We start from the raw sequence: 13,425 nt of genomic DNA, 5'->3' as shown, positions 1-13,425 counted from the left end.
ATAATGCATTCATAGAACCCCATACTGCAGGAACTTACCACTGTATTTGCATGTCTGACTGTTGAGACAAGCATATCTAAGGCAGGTTTTAAGAACTTTGCTTAACTGAAGCAAAGTAAATTAAATGTAAAGTGCAGTGTCTTTTGTAAGAAGAAGACTATACACTGTTACTTTAGCTAAATCAAATTTATACCTAAATAAAGACATGGTGGGACACTCCTGTAATCCCAGCACTTAGGAGACAGAGGCAGGCGGATCTCTGTGAGTTTGAGGACAGCCTAGTCTACAAGGCAAGCCCAAGACAGCCAAGGATGCACAGAGAAACCTTGTATCAAAAAATCAAAGGAAAAAAACAAAAAGAAATATCTGTGGAAGAGCATGGATAAAGCAAAATTTCAGGACTATATCATATCATAGGATAGCATATCATCTACTAATAGAAAATACAACTCTTTTAATTATGAAACATTAAAAAAATCCCTAACCATTATCAAGAAAAAAAGAATATGGAAACCAACCATTCAACATCCCAGCATAGAAATGGAAGATATTGAAGCACACAGAAAGAGACCACAAGGCCTCACATTTAGGTGAGGAGCTACAAGTACATTACACTACCTTGGGGAGAAAATCTATTTATACTAGGAAGAAGCCCCCGATAGATTTTCCATCACCGGTTACCAGCCTTGCACCTACCTGCATGCCAACAACTCAAACTGAACTCAGATTACCTAGTAGATGTCAGGTAGACAGATGGACAGATGGCTAAATAGAGAGATGACAGATCTTAGCAAAACTTAAATTCAAGAAGGGAAGATGGGAGGACAGAGGAAAAACCACAGTGACAGGGCGGGCATGTACATCTGATCAAGATGCATTGTATTCATATTTTAAATTCTCAAAATGGAAGGGAGAAAGGAAAGAAAAACCTCCCTAATAATGCAAAGGACAATAAATTTACAGTGAACACTATGACAGGAAATTCCAACAGAGAAATGGAAACTATTTTTTAAGAAAGCAAGACTATGTCTTATGAAAATGTAGTGTCCAAGTTGTAATTGAATAATGGTATTGATAATGTCCTAGGAAGAATTGACACACAATTAAGAGGAGTTAATGAAAGAGGTTACTTCGTCCTACCCGATGGCTGCAATGCTAAACCAATTTAGTTAGTGTACCCTGGGTAGATGACATGGTTTTATTCAGCCAGCCATTCTTTGATTAGAGGACTTTTAGCTGTGCTATTTCAAACAAACTGAATAAATTTTAAAAGTGCATTAATTTATGTTCAGCACTGGTTGATAAATATAATGAATATGAAGGATAGCTATTATTATTAGTGTTTAATATTGTTGATTAGATATAGCACTGAATAGAATTTGAATCTGAATAAAAATAGTTTTTGCGAAAAACAGAATTACTTTCTAAATTTTACTGTACCATCTGATTTATTAATAGTGTTTTCTTGTCATTTACTGTGAAGTCCTGGTGAGGTTTCTCTTAGTTATCTATTTTTATATTCATGAAGCCAAAGAAGGCAAAAATTGTACAATAATCAAAGTTAAAACTTTAAGTTAAACTGCTCTCCAATTCTTTAATAAAGTCCCATTATTTCAAATCTCCTTCATATAGTGTTTATTATCTGCCACCTGGTAAAGAATGAAAGAAAACTTACCCCTGGTAATAAATATTTCAGGGACAGAAGCAGAATACATAAAATTTATTGAAGAATTGAAAACACCCACTTTAATTCAGAAGTGGGAAGTTCATCACTATCAGTATTGCTATTGTCCACTGTGTTAAGAGTTCCTGTCATGTGCAGGAATAAAGAAAATCAATCGTTACAAAGGCATGGGTTGACCTTAACATTTCCTACATATATAAGTACACCCATAAGTATATAAATGGATCTCTGAATATTATATGGCTGCACTTGAATATCTGCTTTATCATCTACATAAATGGTCACAAGAGTTATCTTTTCCCCTTAATAGACATTAGTATATTTTATTTCATTAATGGACATGTCCAGGTTTCTCCATAAAATATTTTCTAGCTTTGGGATATATATGTGTATGTATGTATATACATACATACACTTTTTATATATAAACTTTACATATAGAATTATACTACTAAATTACTTTCCTGTATACAAAAAAGCATAGATTTTTCATAGTATATGTAGAGTGGATTTAATTGCATACTTTGACAATTGAAAATTACTGCTTGATAAAAATGAAAATCTGGACATGCAGAGATGACTGAGTGGTTAAAAACATGGGTTGCTCCTCCAGAGGAGGACCTGAGTTTCATTTCTATCTAGTTCCTACATTGTATCTCACAAACATCTGTAACTCCAGTCCGGGGGATCAAATATCCTCCTCCAGTCTCTGCAAATGCACATGATGCACAGATACACATGCAGACAAAGCACCAAATACATAAAATGAGATGAAAACAAAATAAAGAATAAATCAAAAATTATACTGAAGCACATATTTTATTAGTAACTCTTTTATGGACACTAAGGTTACTTAACCTATGAAAACAGTAGTTAATTTCAATCAAAGACTTCGGGATTAGTGTGTAGTGGACATGACTGCTTTAAGGAAATTTCTAATATATATTTACAAGAATTAGTACAAATGAAATAACAATGATAATAAAGTTCCTGCACATGGTATTGCTTTCTATGAATGTCATTACAACAACTTAAAGTCAATATACTTCACAGAGACAAAAGCACCCTGCACTACTGGAGAAGGTGAGGAGCTGGGGTGTGCAGTTGCTTCCAAGCCATGAACTTGTTCCATAGAGTCAGTGTTCAAACATTCATCCAACAAGGATTGTGAAGACTCAGTGTCATCATCCTCCAAATAGAGTTTATCTCCATGCAAAAACTTGTTAAATAGCTAGTACTGGAAATGCATAGGAATCCTTAAAGGAAGAGAAGGTAATTAAACTCTAACCACAGCGTATTGACAGAAGTAAATGGTCAGTGAAGTTTATGATCTCCATAGGAACCATGATTGCTTATGCAGTCTACCGCAGAGACTGTCAAAACAACAAACTTCAGTGTTGTTAGGCATGGGGACACACACCTATAAACCCAGCATTTTAGAAGTAGAGTTTGAGGATCTGACTTTTCTTTCTGAAGTCAATATGGAAAGAACTAATTACTGTCAGTTACCCTCTGACGTCCACACACTTACCATGAAAGAACACACTCATATGTGTACGTACACACATACACACTAAAAATATAAACAGGAGATAGATAGAAACATTATGGGTGAGTGGACAGAGAGATAGACATGATAGATATATGTATCATAATAGAAATATAAAAATCTATCATCAAATTTCAAAGGCAAAGCTGTGCTAACTCTTTGTTCAGCAAATGTGTCAAAATTCATAAAACTGTTTCCCTTAATTTGATTTTTCCATAACTTTAGATTCATTTGGAATTATTATTTGTAGCATTGTATTTCTATGCTAATTTTCAAATTAAAAACTCATGTTTAACTCATTTAAATGAATAGGTACAACCATTCAAAATGCTAATTCTATAATCCAAGGTTCTTTATGGTTGGAATTTTGTTTTGATACCATAAATAACATGAAAAAATGTCACAAAACATAAAAATCTTTCACATTTGCTTCAGTGTAGCTTATTTCTGAAAAGTAAATGATGTCATCACAGCCAGGACCTATATTGTGTACATGTCTATTATGCATATATGTTTAGACAGGTATAAGCACATGTATGAATGAAGAATGCACATGTGTACACATGCATATGGAAGCCAGAAATTGGTGTCAGAACCTGTCCACAATTGCTACGCACCTTAATGTTTGAGACAGTACTTCTTATTAAGTCTGGTGACCACCTATTTGTCTAGACTGGCTGGCAGTCAAGTCCCAGAGGTCCTGCTGTCCCTCTCCACCACACTGAGTTTACAGGTCCTCACCACATCTTTGATCGCAGGTCTTACTCACCCAGAACTTTACCAGCAAAGTCATCTCATTAATCCCAAATCAACTCTTTAATAAAATCCCTGATGTGAGTACCAACTCAATCCTTTGGCCTTTATGAAACTCAGTCTTTGTGATTTTAATGATGCTCTCTTTGTTTTAAATACATCTGTTCTTAAATGTGCTTCCTTACAATGCTAAGTTACTAATCATGAGTTCAGGGGTAGTAATTGCCTTCTATTAATCTTTAAAGTCCCTCTCTCTTGTTTATAACACAAGCACACACCGAATAACTACACCTGATATGGTGATAACGAACAAAGAAAATCTAACATATTTTACTGCTTCATGTAATTTCTTGATATAATAGTGCCTTGTATGGTATTAAAAGGCTATTTCTGTAGTAACAGTATATCAATACCTCTAATAACAATTGCAAGTTGAGGGCTTGTGAGAGAGCGCAGTTGTTACAGGCCAACCCTGTAAACATGAGGAGTAGAGTTCAAATCCAAGAACCCACCTTAAAAAACAACATGGTAGAAAACATGTTTAATAACGGTGTTCAGGAGGAAGAGGCCTGGGTACTTCTGCAACTTGCTGGCCAGCCAAGCCTATTTAGTGACCATCTGGACTATGAGAGCCTGTGTATCAAGCAAGCATGGTGGGTGGGTCCTGAAGAATGATACCCAAGTTTGTCCCGTGGTCTCACAAGCACACATGTGCATGTATTCTCCTCCCCTCATTGGAACTGTTTGCCTGAGCCATATATACAGGACCCCGTTGTCATTGTCACAAAGCACAGAATTAGAAAAAGTCATCTCTAAGTTCCCAGCTTCTTTCAATAAATTTTACGGCTTCTGCAGTTTTTCTGGATATAATATGATGAGACACAGAGACCCCCCCCACACATACAGAAAACAGCTGTTCAGAGCATACTACATCTGCCATATTCTCCTTGTACTGCTAACTTCATTCACACTAAGAAAGTAGTGTTGCTTGTTTCCTATGAAATATGTGATCATTTTAATATATAATATTAAATTTCTTATATAAATATATTTTTGAGAATTTTAAAAATTCTACTATTTTGACTTTATGACACAGTCTTGATGCACACCAAATTTGACAGGAGGTTTTTGTTTATGATGTCATTTTAAATTATGGTCTTTTCAGACTTGTACAAAGCATCAACAAATTAAGCACTGTGCCTTAACATTTACCTCAATAGAAAAGTTCAGATGCCTATTTTTTTTTCTTTAAATATCTTCCTTCCTCCATAACTTAAAAAATTTTTAACTAAAAAATTTGCTTATTAATTTTAGGCTTACGGAATTTTTTTCTGCATATGTCTGTCCAGTTTATGTTTGGCTTATTCCTGGTGCCCAGGTAAACTAGAAGTAGGAGTTAGATACACTGGGACTGAAGGAACACACAGTTATGTGGGTGTTGAGAACTGAGCCAAGGTCTCCTGGAACACTAGCCAGTGCCCTGAATTGCTGAGTTATCTCTTCAACCCCTTAATTATATCTTTTTTGAAGAGTGGTGTTGTGGTGGTTTCAAAAGCAATGGTCCCCATAGGTTCATATGTTAGAATACTTGGTACATAAGGAGTGACACTAGTAGGAAGTCTGGCCTTGTTGTAGTAGGTGTGGCCTTGTTGGAGGAGGTGTGTTCCATTGGGTGTGGATTGACATTTCCTATGCTCAAGCAACACCCAGCGTGGTATACAGTATCCTGCTACCTACAGAAGAAGATGTAGAACTCTCAGCTCCTTCTCCCACACCATGTCTGCCTGAATGCTGTCATGAAAATAATGGACGCAACCTCTGAAACTGTAAGCAAGCTCCAAATTAAATGTTTTCCTTTGTAAAAGTGCTGTGGCCATGTTGTCTCTTCACTGCAATGAAATCGTAACTAAGACAGATGTTTTCTTTCCTTTGCTTTTTAGTTTTTTTTTTTATTTGTAATTAAATTATAATTATACTACTTTCCAGCCTTCCTCCCTTCAAAACCCTCTCTTAATTTTATGGCCTATGCTTTGAAAAGTATTAATTTTACATATAGAAATAAACATATGAATCTAAAGCCTTGTCTAACTCCATAGGCACATCCGTGCAAGTTGTACACACATGGGTGCTCAGGCACATGAACACACATGTAACAACAACAAAAATAACAACCACAAAAAGTCAATTCACTGTCCTTGAGTATACTTTTAAAGTTACAATAATATATGGATGAAAAATAGCTTCAATAAGAGTTTTGAAATATAGACTTAACAAGAATATAGGAGGCCTGTATTTTTTTTTTAAAGGGAAATGGATGGAGGTTGGATCTTGGAGGAGAGAGGAGGTAGGTGCTGGAAGGAGTGAAGGAAGGAGAAAGTGGTCAAAATGCACTGTATGAAAGAAGAATCTATTTTCAATTACAAAAGAATTGGATATGTATCTGTATGTTATGCTTATATCACTTCATCTACTTTGTTTATTATTAAAAAATCAGTCTGTTATTTGATATGGTTTGTCAAGAGTTGACTATAAATATTCATTTGTTCTTCTCTCTCTAAAGGCCATTTAAAATAATAATAATAATAAAACTGCAGTTTCTTTTCTCATATCCTGTCCTTAATATAAACACTTTATATTTCTTCTAGTTCAGTGTACATTAACACATCAATAGGATAGTTTGGTTTATTTTCCATCTTAATATGATTAATGGGACTCTGTTTATGTATTTTTTTTTCTATTGCTGTTTCTAGCTCTTCTGCTTGCCAATCGTGCTCTGTTTGAAGTCAACAGAGCCTCCATCTGCCCTAATGTTTAGTATCCATGTCCCAGCTGCACGAATTCTATTAACTGCGTAGTTTTTAGCGAACTTCATTACTTGGAATTAGTCTATGTTTTAAAGAAGCATGAACTACTTATGGAAAAAATCATTCTAGCTTCAACACTCCTAGAGTTAATTTTAAAAATAAAACATTTGCACTTTTTGTCCTCTTTGATTTATACTACTTAATTGAATCCAACAAAGCATTTTATCCAATTAGTATTCCACAAATTGGATTATTTTTTTTTTAAAGACTCATCTCCTTTAGAAATAGTACATTAACAACCATTCTGAAGCAGAATGTATCGGTTTTGGCAAAACCGTGGAGCAGAGTATTCAGATAAGTACTTCAGTTCAAACTTGCCTCTTGTTCTGTGTAATAGTGTTGGACATGTGAGCAAATCTCTTGATTTTCATTTTCCTACTATAAGTATGTTTATTTTATATTTATAATAATTTCATATACAGTAGTCATTATATGTATATGTATATACATATCCATATATACACATATATCCAGTTGTTGGGAGTGCAGAACATCAGCTTGCCTAACAAAAAGCAATGATTGGAGGCTTGAATCATGAGATTTCAAAGTCAAACAAGGACTCTCATGGGAGCTGGGTTAAAGGTCATTCAAGTTACATTATGAAGAATTTAAAGGATGCTGAATTCAAAAGCAATGAACTAAGTTGTTTGAAAAAGGAAATCCAAGTCAGTGCAATGACTAGCCTGTGTTGCAGTTTTTGTTCATTGCCTTTGGTCACCTCTACAGTTAAGGGAAGTAACAAGATTTAGTTAAGTAGCATGATTTTAAAACATGTCAGTTTGTTGGGGACAGGAGCATGAGTATGTTTTAAAATGCTGACAAGGAAGGTACAGAGAAAGCATTATAGTCACTAGATACATGAGAGAGACTTCTTTTTAAAAATCATATTCTTTAGTGTGGTATCTGGAAAGGTTCTCCAAGGGGAAGGCTGCAAGTTCTGCAAACGTAAATTCATATGAAGGAAAGCATCTACTTAATACACTCCTTGCTTGAAAACGACTGCCTATGAAGTGCTTTCCAAGGTTCAGCTATCAACATTCTGCAGCGAACACTACAGCTGTGTTAGGCAGACAGCATCTCCAGACTGCACAACGACTTGGGAGAGTCATCCATATGTTTTGGCAAGCATGTGAAATTAAGAGGTACAGAGTCACAGAGGCTTACACCAAGATCATGGAAGACCACTGAAACCCAGGAGTGTATGGACAGGGTGAGAATCTCTGCAAGACAATCTTATGAGGCCATTACAAAAACTATGTTAGTGTAGCCTAAGTTGCAGTGAAGACCTTGTTATATTGGTAATGCCAAGACTGAGGGAAGCTTCAAGTGTGGAGTAGTAGAACAAGTCCAAGAAAGAGAATAAGTTAGTAGTAGTAGTAGTGGTGGGATAGAGCTCCCAAACCTGATAAAGCCAAATGGATACCCCCAACATAAGTCTCTGATGTTAGACAAGAAACTTCATGTTTTATTTTTCCTTTAAAATTTGATCCTGCTTTAGTCTGGCCTTTCCTTATTCCTTACTCTTTCGTATCTTCCTTGTGACTGAAGAGTGTATAGTCCTTGGAAATGTATTTTGCTTTTAAGTGACATTATTAATGTTATTATTATTATTATTATTTTACAGAGAATAACAATTAAACAACCCCTTGAGTCTCAGAAAGCACTTTCAACTTTCAACATTATTAGGGACACTGTGAATTCGGACACTCCTAGAGAAGGAAAAAATGTATTTTCATTATGAGATGAACAAAAGCCATCAGAAGTCAGGAGTGAATGTTATGATGTAATATTTGGATGTTTTAAAATTTACAAAAAATGGACTTGTGACAGTGAATTTACTCTTTCGATTTACATGGATTTTGAGTCACATAAGGGACATTCCTCTAGGGATGTCTGAGAGAAACTTGCCAGAGAGATTTAACTAAGGAGCAAAGTTCCCCTGGGAATCTGAGTAGCTCCATCCCAGGGGCCAAAGTCCTAAACTGAACAAAAAGGAAGGAAAGGAGAAAGCAAGGTGAACACCAGCATTCTTTCTCTCTCTCTCTCTCTCTCTCTCTCTCTCTCTCTCTCTCTCTCTCTCTCTCTCTCTCTCTCTCTCTGTCTGTCTCTGTCTCTATCTCTCTCCTTCTCTCTTTCTTTCTCTGCTTATTGACTGCAAATGCAATAGAACCCATTACCTTACCCCCTCGAATATGCCTTCCTGGTCACAATGACTATATTTTTTCAAATGGTTTATAAAGATAAACTTAAGTTGCCTTTATTAGACATTTTCCAGGGAAATGAATAAAGTAACTATAAAAATGCTCAAGAATCTTCTTAAAATTATGATCAATAAACAAGATTTAATAGATTCAAAAGTATAAGACAGCTAAGTTAGAATTTATTTTGACAATATCATAGACAGGAGAGATATACAAACCAGATGCAGAAATGCACGCAGTATTTTTTTATCCCCTTCTGAAGCACACAATAGATGTTCTTAACAACACACAGCTTCTGTTGACAGCAAAGGGTATTGTCACATGCAACTGCCTGCTTATAGGTTTCTACTAAAAATTAAAATGCTACTTGATTATTACCTGCCCATGCTGGTATCAATTAGCATTTTGCCTCAAAGAATTCATAGCCCAGTTTCTGATTCTTGATGTTAATTCTTCATATGAGAAATAAAAGATGCCAAAATTATCATATTTCCTTTCTGCAGTCTTTCATTTTAAAAATAGAAATATCACCAATATTGATGTTCATGAAATTTCACAGAATATTTAGATAGTTTCCTTCTTAGATAAAGAAGTGTCTGAGGCCAAAGATGACTTCTTAACCCTCTGTTCTGATACTGTAAACTGAAGCTGTGCTATTCAGTTTTTCTCTGGATTTTTAAGATACTTAAAGTTAAATCTAGAGAAATTAACTCAGACCTGATGTGGCCTTGAAATCTCCTCTGTCTGTAATGCTTGTCCTATGAAGAAACCTTTGAAAGCCATTTTAGACCCAGTCTTTGTTAGTTGGCATCCCAACTGATAAGTAATTCGGAAATAAGAAGCAGGTTGGTGTAATTAAGAGACCCTAAAATAAGGAACAGGCAGAGTAGGGGATCTAAAATTGAGAAACTTAACTAATCCAGGCTGGAAAGTTTGAGATGCTTAATGAAGCAGTGACGTTTTTCATTAGTTCCCTGATGCATCTTGGAATAATAAGTAGCCTTTGAATTTGAAGCATTACAGAAAATAATAAAAAAAAAAAGGAGAATACTGATTATTTCCTCTCTGTTTCTTGTAACTGTCTATTGGATCCTACAGAAGGGATAACCAAGTCTAAAGAAGTGTAATCATTTTAAGGGAAATACTTTCTACTGCTTATATAAGTTCCAAGGACTTAGTAATCTTTACCTATTTACAGAACCATAAACTGAGCCATTCTCAATACGGTTTATAGCATTTTTATATTTGGGTGACTCAAAGCAGTGATTTAAAAAATAATAATACAATAGTTTTTCCCCTAGAGCTTGTTCATACTAGGAAAACTGAACTTGACTACCTTCTAGGAATTCCTCAAAATGCCTTCACTTTCTTAAAGTGAAGTAATACCAGGTTTTTTGTTGTTTTGTTATTTGTTGTTGTTGTTGTTGTTGTTGTTGTTGTTGTAGTAGTAGTAGTTGACGATAATAATGTCTCCAAATGAATTTCTCTGGGCTTCAACTACGACTTGAACATTAAGTTGTGTCAGAACATTAAAAGTGAGAGAATGCTTTTAATTAAATTATAATAATGGAAACTTTCAACCCATTCGTCTCAATTGCCACACCTCCAAGCCTTCTCTGTTGAAAGAGACTGGCCTGTTTCACACTGTAAAAGACAGCACTTCACAATCTTACTCAGTTAATTTGGGTTTATATAATTGCCTTTTGGCCAATGAAATGTAAGTAAATTTAAATTATGTCCATTCATACCTGTTCATCAATTGGTCTACGCCTTCTCCTAGCCTACCTTCTATTCATGTGGCTGAGCTTCACAAAGGATGCTGAGCTGGCATACTGAACAGAAAAGTCCTTGAGCTTCTTGCAAGGGAGTCACACAGAAAACTTTGTGATCCTCTACTTCCTGTGCTAAAGGGTTAAGAGTTACCTATATTTTCTTGAGTTACTAACATGAAGAGGTTTCTACTTTAACAACTGAATTTTTTTTATTCATACAATGGCTTTGATTGGTTTTGTAAATCCTTTTTCTTAAGTAACATAACATATTCTCTTCATATTGCTAGGTTCACTCCTCCTCCAGTAGTCTGTGAATTCCAAAGTTCAGGTATCATTTCCACATCTCGCTTTCTTTCCTAGCCTTGTTAAAATTGACTTGGCTCTCCTTTTTGACACTTGGAGACAGATTCACTTTTCGCCTCACCATGTTGACTCAGTTGTTAAAATAAGACTATCTTGTGGTAATTTTACACCTACAAACTTTTAAACAAGGATGAAAGAGATTTTCCTCACTATGAAGTCAGCCAATTAGTCATAAGCACCAGTTTAACTTTTCTTAAATGCCCATTGGCCTCTTTTGCTTCCAGGTATCTGTCTATTTAAAGCATAGGCACAGCCCTCCTCCAAATATCTGATCCCAAGCTAGCTCCTCCCCTTTTTCTCTGCTAGTTTTTTCTATTGCTAGCCCTACAGTTCATTTGAGACTATTGATAATCTTCATAATAAGACATTTTTTAGAATGTAATCATTTAAAAATTAATTTACTTCATAAGCATTCTATAATACCACTTAAAGAACTTTTAATTTTGCCACAATTCAATATCCATTTTCATGTTTCTCCTTTCAGCTTAGGAGATTCACCAATTTTTCTAACACACATTTTTTTAAAGACCATATTCCAGCACCTAAGCCTTTGAGTAGGTATGTGAAGCTCCTGGTAGGTAGGTAGTAAATCAGAGAAACCTTCTACCTGAAGGACCCACACCTTGAGATTATGCTAACTATATGGCTATTCATCACCATACTCATGAAATGAATGTTCTGATGATTATGTTCCTGAAATTCATACATAACCTTCTAGTTTAATGATACCTAAGTCTTGAACTTTGAACCTAGAATATTAGGATACACTTCTGCTACTGATTTTCTTTGGGAGGAGTGGTGGATAGTGAATGTTTTTTATGAGACAGGCTCTCTGCAATCTAGGATGTCTAGGAGCTAGCTAAGAAGTCTAGGCTTTTTTTTTTAATTTTCAAATGTGTAATCCTACTGCTTCAGCTTCCTAAGTAATGAGATCGCTGGTAATTACCATGTGACTGGACTCACTGGCCCTCTTTTCTAAAATAGCAGGTATTTGATTCCCAAATGACAGAGTCAAAGAAGAGGTACATCATGGTAAAAAAGGCAGAGCACTACAAAATTCTTTTGAATTACACAAGATTGTGAACTCTATTATATATATATATATAAAATTAGAGTGGAAAACTTTAAATTACAGATGAGCCAAAAGAATAAAATTACTTTAGAGTTGAATAGTTAAACCTTAAAAAACAAAAACAAAATGACAATAAAAGTCCCAGCCTTAGAATGATTAATGGATATTTTCTGTTTTTTATTTTCTTTTCCTTTCCTTTTGCTTCTTTCTTTCTTTCTTTCTTTCTTTGAATACAATGGATGGAGACATGTGTAAAAATATCCCAATAGAGCTATACTATAGTCTCTCTTGGATTCTTATGTAGGCTGGCATGAAGTTGCTATTAATTGCTTGAGGGCTCTGTAACCCTGTTATTGAGTTTATTGAAAAGGGTGTTTGAGAAATGCCTATCCAACTCTAGTGAGCTGAGTAGGTTAAATAAAGCTTAAACAATGCTTTTTCCATCTCAGGCATCTAAGTTACTCGGCAGTTTTTGGGATCAGAGTGAGACCCCAGAGAAAAGAGTCAACAAAACTAAGCCATAAAATCAGGAAGGCATTGAATGTTTAGATTCAGGACTAGACACAGGGAAAATAGAATGCAGACCTTTAAAATAAATACTTTCGGCTACGACGCAAAACCAATTTACAAACATTTTGTTGAGATTACAGAAGAGGGACATTTTGAAAATTTTAGCCATGAAGTAAAAATGATTTTTTTCAAAGTAATATAGTTAATTGTGTCTATTAAGATTATTAGTGTTTTATTGTTAGTCAGATGCCCTTCTTCTTTGTAAAGATCTTAAACTATTTGCAAGTCACTTATAGGTGCATATCTGTATGCTTACTAAGTCTTTTTATGAACTTCTTTTTCCCCAAACAACTGCCACCTGCTATAAGCAGTGGGGAGTGAGAGGGCCTTTCTTCAGTACTTTATGCCAAATCTGTAACCCCTCTTCATCATGTTGATTTCTTAAAATATTCCTATCACTTTTTTCTCCTTGAAAAAAATTCTAAGAACAAGATATTAAAAATAAGGCTCTGTTTGGAAATAGCAGTACAACAGCAACAAAGACATCGAAAAGAACTTGTTAAAATCACACACACACACACAAAAAAAAGAAAAACACACACACAATACATAGACATAGACATAAAACACACATATATATGTACACTGTGTGTTTTT

Source organism: Acomys minous, assembly GCF_964271855.1.
Source record: "Acomys minous genome assembly, chromosome: 18".
In the NCBI taxonomy this organism is placed as follows: Eukaryota; Metazoa; Chordata; class Mammalia; order Rodentia; family Muridae; genus Acomys; species Acomys minous.
This window is presented reverse-complemented; position numbering follows the sequence as displayed.